Genomic DNA, 12593 nt, shown 5'->3' with positions numbered 1-12593 from the left:
ACATGTGGAGCTACATATAGTTTATTGGTTTTGAATTGCAGTTTCGGTGTTTTTTTTTTTGTTTTTTTCCCCCCTTCACTTTTGTTTTTGCCATTGTCTTTTATCCCTTTTCCCAAGGTCTGTATCTCTTACTCTTCTAGCCTATCCTCTCTCATGGTATTCCTCCTATTTCCCCTATCCTCTGGTTTGCAATTCACTTATTTTACCATTTTTTGCTTATAACTTTTTGTTAAGGTTTTTTTTGTTGTTGTTGCAAGATAATATCCATTGTACATATTCCAGATAATGAAGCATGTTGTCACGTAAATTATGCAATGTTTTGTTCAGTATAGCATACACAATGTAATCAAAGTACAGATTTGAAACCTATAAGAACATGCAAAAATGCCTGTAAGTGTCATGTTTGATGACATTTAAACCATTGTATGCTTTATAGACCAGGTCATCCGCTCCACCTGATAAATATGTTTGCGTGTCACCAACGCTTCCCCAATAGCAGGTGGATCAGTCTGTTTCGGTTTCTTGCAATCATTACTTTAACAGATAAAAGTAGGAACCCCAGTAACCTATGATATTTAATTTTTATATGCTGAGGAATGGCCAACGTAATCTAAGGACTTTTGCTAAATGAATAAAACTCTACCCCAAATTTCTGGAGAATATTGCACGTTGAGCTCGATAAACCCCACTTCCTGATAAACCTAAAAAATGTTCTTTCTCCTAATCTTTTTGCCTTGCCCCTTGTTGAGGTACATTTATTTATATAGAAGATTCCACGGAGCTGTGCTATTTTCTGCCATGCCATGATCATTTCTGGCTGTGAGTGCACCGTCTTCATCCCTTTACCAGGGGATTTCCATTGGAGAATTCCACTATCCCCTTTTTCCTTCTGTCTGTGTCCATCCTCAGTCTCTCCATGTCCGTTCTGGTTAGTTACATGGATCCTGTATATTTTTTTTCTTTCAGAAAATGTAATTCTTTTGTTGGAGGGGGTTGTAGACCAGTGGTACAGCCTCTCAGTCAGAGGTGGTAGGGGTAATGGAAGTTAAACACTTGCCGGGAAATTGTATAGATGCCCTGAAACAAAGACAAGGACTTCAGCCTTAAGAAACACACAGGCTAGATGGGCCCAATGGTTCATATTGTAATTCAATCTCTATGTATGTTCGTTTTGGAAGAAAAAATGGCCAATGTGGTCATCCTAGTCTTTGTCCCACAGGGTAGCTTACAATAGCCAAGGGAGTGTGGCACCACAATATCTCTTAAGAATATTGGCACCTTAATTACAGCAAAGTCTTTAACACTGTCGTACTTTCTTCAAATAGAGCAAGAAATGATTGCAGCCCTCCCGTGGACACTGGCTAAAGAGAAGACTTAGCCCTCCATTAAAGGTAAGACCTTTCTGCTTAAAATAAAAGACATTGAGAACGCATACATCTTTCCCTCTGTGTGTAAAGAAAAGTGGGTGTTGTTTTACAATATTTGTATTCTAATGGCCTTCCCCCACAGACACCACCCTGAGCCGATTGTTTTTGGTGGCAATTTAAAAAAATCCTTTCCCCTAGATATACTCATTAGTCCCAAGGTGCCTTTTGGTGATGAGGTGATGAGGTTGTAAGATAAGCATTTAGTGTCACTGTCTAAGACAAGATTTGGTGGAGATCTCATAGACAAGAGAGATATGTTTGGCTAATATGTCAAGCTGTCAAACACCCTACATTATGTAAATGTGTCTCCTTTAATGTATCTTCTTTCTAAAGTTATCCCCAAAATGCTTCCATACTTTCAGTTTTTTTAACTGAAAATGCAATAATTACATGAAAATATAAAATTCAGGTACTGTTGACGCGCACAGCCGGCCGCCTTTCAGGAGTCAGCCAATCAGCAGCTGCCCCTCAGCCCTAGCCTCCTGATTGGTGGGTGGTGTCACCTGACCAGGGCTGACCAATCATAGAGAAGTGAACCTGGGCCGGCTGCTGATTGGCTGCTGGAGTCAGCTGACTAGACTCAACCAATCACCTGATCTGGGCCTACCAATCATCATATTCCATGCCTCTTTATTATTCTTTATGAGCAACTATTTTGTTATTTTTTTTTGTTATCTTTTTTTTTGCTTGAATTTATGGGCACCAAGGTAATTGCAACATGGTTAACAAGTACCACCACTTTTGCCAAGGAGAGTTTACGCTTCACATTACTGGCGTGGCAACAAGCTGGCAGTAGCCAGAGTTGAACTTTCGGGCAACACCTTAACCACAACTCCAAGCAGAAGATGTTATCCTCAGTCTTCGTAGTGTAATGGTTTAGGTGTTAGTCATTGGTTCTTGAGATTCTCAGTTCAATTCCCTATGCTTATTTTTAATCTTTTTCTCAATCTCTTTTTTTTCTGCATTTGGTAAGGGTGAAAAAAGCGATTCTGAGCAACCATGTAGACCAATACATAAGCCACCTTGTCTCTGCTACCATTCTTTGGTTTATTTAGTGTGTTTGCTTGGGAGTCAGGCCAGCTAAAGGACCGTATTAGGGTAAAAACGAAAGGATTGCTTCTGAGGGATCTTCAGAGCGGCCCCTGTAGCATAGCGGTTAAGGTGTTGAGCTTGGCTTCTTGAGGTTCCAATTTCAATCTCCTAAGGCTTCACCTTCACTTTACCTTTACCTGCTTTTTTTTTTTTTTTTTGCATTTGGTAGGGGGAGAAAAAGGCGATTCTGAGTAAGCATGTAGACCAATACATAAGCCATCTTGTCTCTGCCCTTACATGCTACCATGGACATAGGAACCCCTAAAAATCTGGGGGGGGACAGCATTTTCCCCCATCAGATCCCCACTTTCTTCCCATCTCTCACACTATCTACCCCCTCTCCCCCTTCTCACACTATCTACCCCCTCCCTCCCTTCTCACACTATCTACCCCCTCCCTACCCTCCCTTCTCACACTATCTACCCCCTCCCTACCCCCCTTCTCACTAGCTACCCTCTCCCTATCGCCCCTTCTCACTAGCTACCCTCTCCATATCGCCCCTTCTCACTAGCTACCCTCTACCTACCGCCCCCTTCTCACCAGCTACCCTCTCCCTACCCCCCTTCTCACAAGCTACCCTCTCCCTACCCCCTTCTCACTAGTTACCCTCTCGCTACCCCCCTTCTCACTAGCTACCCTCTCCCTACCCCCCTTCTCACTGTCTACCCCGGGGGTGTCCAAGTTTTTTCTGCAGTGGGCCACTTCATCAGAATTGTATACGTGCGCACTCATTTTACACTGTGAGAAAATATGGCCTTTAATAAAATATGCAGATTAAAATAAAGTAAATGACACAAAACCTTTACTTTTCCTCTCACTGATTTCTGGGCCTAGAAAGTTTTGAGACTACAAATTCAGGATAATTAAAAATGAAATCGTTCTATTTATTCTAGGGATGCGCCAAAATGTAAATTCTGGACCAAAACATTCACGCTTCACTTAGCCAAAACCGAAAATGACCCCCCACCTTTACAAATAATAATAAAAACTCACATTTTTAATAAAAGTAGGTAACACACCACAATTGGACAAAAAAAATTGTAATTTGACTTGGCATGATAGGAGTCACAGTCCCATCAATCACAGTCCTATCATGCCTAGGTTCCAGCACTTACACATCCAACCAGTAAATGCTGGAACCTAGGCATGATGGGGCTGTGCTTGCTGTTAGCAATCACACTCCTATCATGCCAAGTCAGCCAGTACATGCTGGTACTGGGTGGCTGTAAGTGATGTGCAGACCCCATACTGCTGGCAGCATCAATACACAAGGGGGGCAGCTAGCTAGGTTTCAGCATGTACTGGCTGACTTGGCATGATGGGAATGTGATTGCTAACAGCAATCACAGTCCCATCATGCCTAGGTTCCAGCACTTACACACAAACACCCTCCCCACCCCCTTACCTGCACTGCAGCTCCTCGATGCCGCTCACAGACTTCAGCAGGGGGCGTGGCCTCCCTCTGCGTTCTCTGGTACTGCACAGAGGAAGCAGTACTGGAGCAGAGTCATGTGATGTCACGTGAACTCTGCTGGGTTCCGCTTCCTCTTTGTAGTACAAAAGACCCTCCCACTGGTAAGTAGCAGGGTTCTTGTTGTAGAAGGGCTTGAGGTACGGCCCGTGTAAGATCGGTTGCCCTGGCTGCTGATCTTACGCGGGCCGCACCTCGAGGTCTCGCCAGCCGCATTTGGCCCGCGGGCTGCATGTTGGACGCCCCTGCTCTATTTCCTTTAGAGTGTCCTTTATGTCCAGATTGTCCTTTATTTCCATAGCCCCCGCAGCCTCATCAGCCATCAGCTGTGACAGGATGGTCTTGATGGTACATCAGGGAAGTTAGATGGGTCATCCTCAGCCTCCGGAGTCTAAGAGCCCCTTTTAGTGTGAGATCTAGCAGTAGCTGTGTTTTTATAGAGTATTTTTTTTATTGAGATTTTCCCACTTATTTATCCATGGTTGTGGAGCAGTGATAGAGAGAGCAGCACAAGGTATATCTCACCAGGGATCTGTAGAGGTCGGAGGTTATCACCCAATCAGGTGGCTGCAACTGAAAACTAGGGAATTATCAGCAGTCACCCATATATCCACTGCACAGAAAACAATAGACTCATGGTGTGATGCAGGTGCGTGTGCCGCAATGGTACACAGCAGGATGGGTATGAAGTTCAGGCAGATCTCTCCAATACTGTAGGCGGTGAGACCAAAAACAGCAAAACCAAAGCTGCTTGGGTATCTAACCAACATATGAGCAAAGCCATGGCTCATGTAAATCAGTAGTTTAAAAGATTAAATTTGGATGATATCAAATGGTTTTGTGACTTTTTCACAGTTTTATGAAAGAAATTAAACTGCAGGAGACTGAACTGTGCCAGGAAGGTAATAAACAGAAGCAGGAATCTACAGGGCCTCCAGGTGCATTCAACATGGTCCAAGTGTAAGAACAGGCACTTGGAGCGTCTCTGTGCAAGTTCTCCCTCCTCTCCAACACTGCGGCAATGCCCCTGGTCAGTGCACAGGGCTAAACAGTAGAGGTGGGGCACATAGATAGCAAAGGCTCCACCAATATGGTGCATCAGTCTCGGATCTAGAAGGAGGCCTCCTGCGTTCCCCATCACCCTTCCCACAGCCCGGTTAGCGACCCCACCAAGGCTGCAATCACGCTAGAATTGTAGAAACGCCTAGTATTTGCAGCTCTGTTACCCTGAGATATTTAAAGGGATTGTGCAGCTACCATGTGCATATGATGGCTGAAATATCCCTTTAAGGGGAATCACAATTGGGCAATAGTTGACTGGTTTATTGCTTTTTTCTGTCAGTTTTGAGAATTTCAACACCTTGTACTTGTACATCATCGTGAAAGGGTAACCCTGTTTCTGGTTTATGATAAAATATATAATCCACATTAAAACGTGTATATAAGCACAATTGTTTGGAATCTAACATGTTAAAACAATATTTGTCTTCAAAGAATATCAACATTTGCTGTAAGTGTGTACCAAAACCAATTGAGATTGTAGTAAGAAAGCAATGATTTGTAACGTCCCTTCAAAAGGGAATTAGTTCATTGACTCTTCAGGGATTAAGTCAGAAATCAATACTCTGACATGGCATTGAGTTCTTATTCTGTGTATTTTGCTCTCAGGTCCCTTTTTAAGGCAATATTGGAAGCCAAATGTGTTTCAGGGATATTGCTTTTAGAGTTGTACCCCCTCCCCCACTACAGTATGATTAATTAGCTCAGAAACCATCTGCCCGTTTCACTATTTAATTGTTAGATCAAGGATTGTGGCTCATTTATGCACTAATAAGATATTGTGCATACAACACTAAGCAAAACAAATATGTTTTTACGTATGCAAAACAACACAGCCAATGCACACAGACACCAGGTATAAACACAAATTGTGACAAATGCTAGGAATAACGAAGAAGAGTCTGATGACAGTTTAATTTGGGAGCGCTATATATAGTCTCACAGTGTAGTTTTCTCTTATGTACATGGTTAATGTAAAACATCCACCCTCCTTCCCCTCCTTTGAATTTCCACACCACTGACTTCTTCACATCACCCTTGCTACTATCAAATCATCCTCAGCCAAGCAGTCCCTCTCCATCCATCTCATTCCACCCAACCGCATCATAGATTGTATGCTTGCAAGAGCAGGACCTCCTTTCTTTGTACACTAGTATGTCTTAATGTGCATTGATCTTATTGCTGGTTTTAATGTTATTGTTGATTTTTACTGTCCCCTATTGTAATAGTACTACATATATATGTGAATGCTCTATAAATGTAATGTGATACTTTGTTAGGCTGCCAGTGAAAAACAGCATTAACAGATAAAATGATGATCGTGACAAGGAAGTGGTTAACATTTTAGGTTAGAAAAATAAAGAATTAATCTCTATTAAGCCGCTACAATTTGCTAGCATCTGGATGTAAAACCAGATTTAATCCCAGATACCTTTAGGCCCACATACTCTCCAATATAAAGGTGAACTAAAGCAATAATAACATCAGGTTAACAGTAATCAATATGAATGCAATAATCATAATATGTGATCTAATACAACATACCTAGAGAAATAATAAGCAATGCGCAGAAGCAGTTTGAGATCATTTATATGCCCACCATTACTGTAAAAATCCCATGGGAACATTTCTACATTGTATACATCTGAGAATACCCTTACTCCACTAAACAATGATAGGATTACAACGTAGGAGCTGAATGCTCAGGGCTTGAATACAATTTTCTGTTTTGTTACATTTCTGCCCTGTCATACACTTTGAAGGATAGAGACTGAAGGGAAAAGACATGAGAAAACGATTAGGAAGTCTTGAAAAAACTGGGTTCAAGGGGGAAGTGTGCAAATTCTCAAAGTGCTTTTGTGTCTGCTCCTGTGTCCTGTGGTGTTTCCTACTTGAAGGGTGGAAGTACTAACGGTATTTTAAACAACGTTAAGACGCAATGCCCTCATCATGCTACGGCATGCTCAAAGTGATGCCCCCACATCACTGCAAGCTTAGCGAAAGCTCAAAATAAAGAGTCCATAACATTCAAGATAGACAAATGACTTAGAGATACAAATGTAATGGGAATGGAGAGATGAGAAACAGTTTCTGTCTGTTGCTGCCTGCTTTTAAACATATTTAATTTCAGCAAAAAAAGGAAAGATACCAGTGGGTATACAAAACATTTTACCAAATGTCAAGTAAGGTAAAGTTATGATTAATTATTTCCACTGCCAAATGACATCTGACACGAGGGGTATTTCTTTTGCACTCTATAAGCTTTTTATAACCACACTGACAGGTTATCCCACGCCATTTGTTTCAGGTCCTACTTTACAGACATATTGCACTCAAAGTGTGGTTGTACTCATATTGTGCTGGATTCAGTGCCAGACATACATTTATCATGAAAATTAGCTAAACAGATCACAAAGAAGCAATCCTTTAGTTTTTACCCTAATATGATCCTTTAGCTAGCCTGACACCCAAGCAAACACTCTAAATAAACCAAAGAATGGTAGCTTGTAAGGGCAGAGACCAGATGGGTTATGTTTTGGTCTACGTGGTTGCTCAGAATCACTTTTTTCTCCCTTACCAAATGCAGAAAAAAAGAGATTGAGAAAAAGATGAAAAATAAGCCTTAGGGAATTGAACCCTGAATCTCAAGAATCAATGACTAACGCCTAAATCATTACACTACAAAGACTGAGTCCAGTATCTTCGGCTTGGAGCAGCTGATGATTGGCTGAGCCTAGTCAGCTGACCCCAGCAACCAATCAGCAACCGGCCCTGGCTTACCCCTCTCTGATTGCGCAGCCCTTGTCAGGTGATACCACCCACCAATCAGGAGCCTATAGCTGAGGGGCAGCTGCTGATTGGCTGACTCCAGCAACCAATCAGCAACCGGCCCTGGCTTACCCCTCTCTGATTGGGCAGTCCTGGTCAGGTGACACCACCCACCAATCAGAAGGGTAGGGCTGAGGGGCAGCTGCTGATTGGCTGACTCCAGCAACCAATCAGCAGCCGGCCTAGGGTCACCTCTCTCTGATTGGTCAGCCCTGGTCAGGTGACACCACCCACCAATTAGGAGGCTAGGGCTGAGGGGCAGCTGCTGATTGGCTGACTCCAGCAACCAATCAGCAGCCGGCCAAGGTTCACCTCTCTCTGATTGGTCAGTCCTGGTCAGGTGACACCACCCACCAATCAGGAGCCTATAGCTGAGGGGCAGCTGCTGATTGGCTGACTCCAGCAACCAATCAGCAACCGGCCCTGGCTTACCCCTCTCTGATTGGGCAGTCCTGGTCAGGTGACACCACCCACCAATCAGAAGGGTAGGGCTGAGGGGCAGCTGCTGATTGGCTGACTCCAACAACCAATCAGCAGCCGGCCTAGGGTCACCTCTCTCTGATTGGTCAGCCCTGGTCAGGTGACACCACCCACCAATCAGGAGGCTAGGGCTGAGGGGCAGCTGCTGATTGGCTGAGTCTAGTCAGCTGACTAGAGCAACCAATCAGCAACCGGCCCTGGCTTACCCCTCTCTGATTGGGCAGCCCTTGTCAGGTGATACCACCCACCAATCAGGAGGCTAGGGCTTAAGGCCAGCTGCTGATTGACTAGTATAAGCATGTCTTGGTTCATCAGGAGGGAGAAAGTCTTCAACAGTAATTCAATTGGAGGGTATTCCCTAGATGGAGGGTTGACAGGGCAGTCCATATTTACTTGAATAGTTGTCCTGCTCCTGTAAAGTGCATAATTAAAAGGTCAGGGATTTTCCAGCGACATCTCATTGACTTAGCTATGCGTTATACAGGGCCAGCCAATAAATAGGCCCTTATAATGTAGTTGCAAAGTCAAGGAGTTTTTTTTTATTTTTTTTTTATTATATTTATTAAAATGTTCAAACATTTTGTTCACAGATTTAAGGTACATCGGTAAGGTATTACAGTGTCAATTCCATCTTACAAACAAAGAATGTGATTCTAAGAATTTAAACACTTGTTCAAAGCAAACAGAGCATCCAGTCCTTATTCATTTCTATATTTGGTACTACAATAGGTTGTATATTTGTTTAAAGACTTTGTAAGCAAGCAGACAATAAACTTCTGACCAAACTGAATTGAAAAAGAAAAAAGGCAGAAAAGTAGATTACAGCATGTTCTTTAGTATAAACTGTAAGTATGGCAACCAAGTGTCAATCGCAAGACCACGTATAACATTCATACATCACACAAACACTCTTGGTAGAAATGAGAAACATGTAGGGTCTAGCTGTTAATCATAAGTTGAGTCATGATATCCGCCCAGGGGTATTATAAGAAGCGAAAGAAGAGAGGAAGAGAAAAAAAAAAAAGAAAAGGAATGAAGATAAAGGAGTAGAGAAGGTTAGGCCTCAGGTAGGATTTCTGACGTTCTATGGGTCAATATCCCGAAAATGTTTCCAAGGTAGCCAGATATCGTCAAATTTGTCAAGCTTTTTGATTTTGATATAATATCCTCTTTCCATTAAATACTGATGATTAGTTTGGTTAATAACTGATCTCCAATTAAATAGGCCTGTTTGTCTCCAATGTCTAGCTATGCATATCTTTGCGGCCATAAAGATGTGCATAATTAGGATTCTGTGATTTAAATGGAATTTCTCAAGCCCCAGGTGGAAAAGGAACATCTGTGGATCTAGTTGATCCCGAGAGTGAAAATGTGATCCAAGTAGTTGCAAAAGATTACCGTATTTGCTCGATTATAAGACGAGGTTTTTTCCAGAGCAAATGCTCTGAAAAAGACCCCTCGTCTTATAATCGGGGTCGTCTTATAATCAGACCTCAAATAGGTCTGACTATGAGACAACTAAGATCCAGATCCCCCGCAGCTGCAGGGGACCTGGATCCTCCTGTCTCCCTCCACCGCCCCACTTACCGGTACTTCTGAGTCCCCGGTGTGTAGCTGGGGCAGCAGGAAGGAGGTGTGGCTTGCAGCGGGGGTTGTCTGCGTCCATCGCGCAGACCTTCCCCGACTGTCAGAGATCAGAGTTCCCCGCACCGGCAGAGTGCTCTGTGAAATGCCTTTTAACCCCCTTAATGCCACTCTGCCTCCAGAAATGCATTTTTAACCCTCTATACGCCACTCTGCCTCCTGTATGCCTTCAACCTCCCTAGATGCCACTCTTCCCCATAATATGCCTTTTAACCCTCTAAATGCCAGAGTGACATATAGGGGTATAAGGCATTTCTGGAGGCAGAGTGGCACATAGGGGGTCAAAAGGCATATCATGGGGCACAGTGGCATATAGGTGTAAAAGGCATATCATGGCACAGTGGCCATCTCTAATAAAATAACGGATAGCCTCGATAGGAGTGGAGGGCATAAGAGATCTGTTTATCCCTATAGTTCTTTAAGTTTAACAATGTTTTGAGTGTATCATGAATTATGGGATTCAAGATTTTTATGTCTTTCAATCGAAGAGTGTCAGCTCAGAACAGAGAATATAATTCACCAAGTCCCATGTCTACTTCCTCTATGCATAACCATCTTGGGGAGTTATTAGATTTTTTATCCCAAGCCAGATAGTGGATCAACATTGTAGCTTTGTGGAGTTTGTTGATACTTGGATAGGATATTCCTCCTCTATTTGATTTTTTAGTTAAGATGTTGTATGTTATTCTTGGTCAAGGAGTTTAAGGTGGAGTCTTAGGTGGGAGTTGCGTCTCTATTGGCTCAGAAAGACTCCATTTGTGATTGGGTGTAGCATTTCCATACTTCTATTACCTCCACACTGGGATAGCAAACTCCACCAAGCTGTTAATGTGACAAAATAGACAAGGCAATTCATGCAGGACACACTGCTTGTCGTATCCCACAGCTCTGTGCCGTTAGCTGAGCCCTCAGACCGTAAATCACGTGGGGTCACGTGTTTTGTGGCCATCGACTTGGAGTGGAAAAACATCACTTTGCTACCAACAACAAGAATGGGTACTGCCTCTATCTTGTCCTTCCAACCATTTCACTATCCTTGCTCCCTAAAAATCAAATCTAGCATTTTAGCTTTTGTACCATTTTTACTCATGGTATGTAGACTGTGGAGGACCAACTTATAACATGCTTTTCTGACAAGCATAATGCGGTTCATAGATGCTTTTCTCATCCAGCTCCTCATCAAAGGATTTCAAGCAGGTTCTCTCCAGTGCATAACACTTCCAAATCGACGTAGCAGCTCATCCTGCATTGGCCTCGAAAGAGGAAAAAGAAATAAAGGTTAGCACGAAAGGGAAGCCACATTCCAGTAAGATTTGAATAGCCCCAACCACCCTGAAGGCCTGATTCCAAGTTATGAGGGGTTCATGGTTTCATTGGCTGATGCTGGCAGAGTGACCCAAATCCCTTTGATGAAATCATGCAGTTTTAATGCATGAACTGGCTATTACACCTGCACTACTAAACACTTAGTAAGGTGTTTTCAAGGTCACCAGGCAGCTAGCTGTGATGTATCCCTTTAAAATAGATTCCAAAGTGGAGGCGGCTTATCCATGGTGAATGGTTTGCAGGAAACCATTTACTACAAAGACCAAATACATATACCTTATAGGAGAGAGAAGGTGTGATAGAAAAATTGAAATACGTCAAAGGATTTAACAAAGTACAGGATGGAGGTTGTTTTTTCAAAAAAGGAGAAATGTTTGAACAAGAGATCATAATCTAAAAGAAAGGAGTAGGAGGTTTAGACGTAATAAAAGAAAGTTAATTTTAATCAGAGGATGTAAATCAATGTAACATCCGGCCAGCAAAACTGGCAGAGGCTAAAACAGTGGGGGAGCTTAAACATGCATGGGGCAGGCACAAAGCCATCCCCACTCTAAGACGAGATCAAGGACTTGATTAAGCTCAGAGTCTTTACATCAGGAAAAATGGGCAGACTAGATGGGCCGAATGGTTCTTATGGAATCCAAGTTTTTAACAACAAGGGCAAGGGGCCTGACAATTTTAGGCTGGTGGTGTATTTAGCTGTAACATGGCCACTGAGATCAGACGGTTAAGGGAAGAAAGAATGGATAGAGGGGGAAAAATGTTACTAAATTGGCAATGCAATGATAAATAAGGAGGGGAGAATGGGCAAGGGGTGGTCAGTATGGGTTGTTAAAAGTAAAGGGGAGTATCTTCCTTATAACTTCCAGGAAGGGAGGTATTGGAGGACTGAACCAGATTGGGTGAAGGAATGTTTTTTTTTTTTTGTTGGGGGGGTCGCAACACTTACGGAAATAAGCAGACAGAAGCATGCAGAAAGGGAATGAAACGGGGAGGCAAAGAAGCAGTCGTAGCAAAGTGTTTGATGGGAGGCAGGGACCAAAGGGTGACATGGAGAGAGAGATGCACAGACGGTGTTGGTACTCAATCAATAAAAATAAACCTACATGTTCGTACTCACTGGTTGAAAGGATCACTCAAAGGCTGGTTCCACACTCTGTGGTCACCTTCTCACCTTCTCTGTCCTGTCCCAGACCTTATAATTCTTTCTGTCTGACAAGCAGTAGCAGCAACAGAATAAGAGAAGTAAAACAAAATGCTTTCAC

This window comes from Spea bombifrons, chromosome 2 (genome assembly GCF_027358695.1).
Source record: "Spea bombifrons isolate aSpeBom1 chromosome 2, aSpeBom1.2.pri, whole genome shotgun sequence".
In the NCBI taxonomy this organism is placed as follows: domain Eukaryota; kingdom Metazoa; phylum Chordata; class Amphibia; order Anura; family Pelobatidae; genus Spea; species Spea bombifrons.
The sequence above is the reverse complement of the archived record's forward strand: the minus strand, read 5'-3'. Positions refer to the sequence as shown.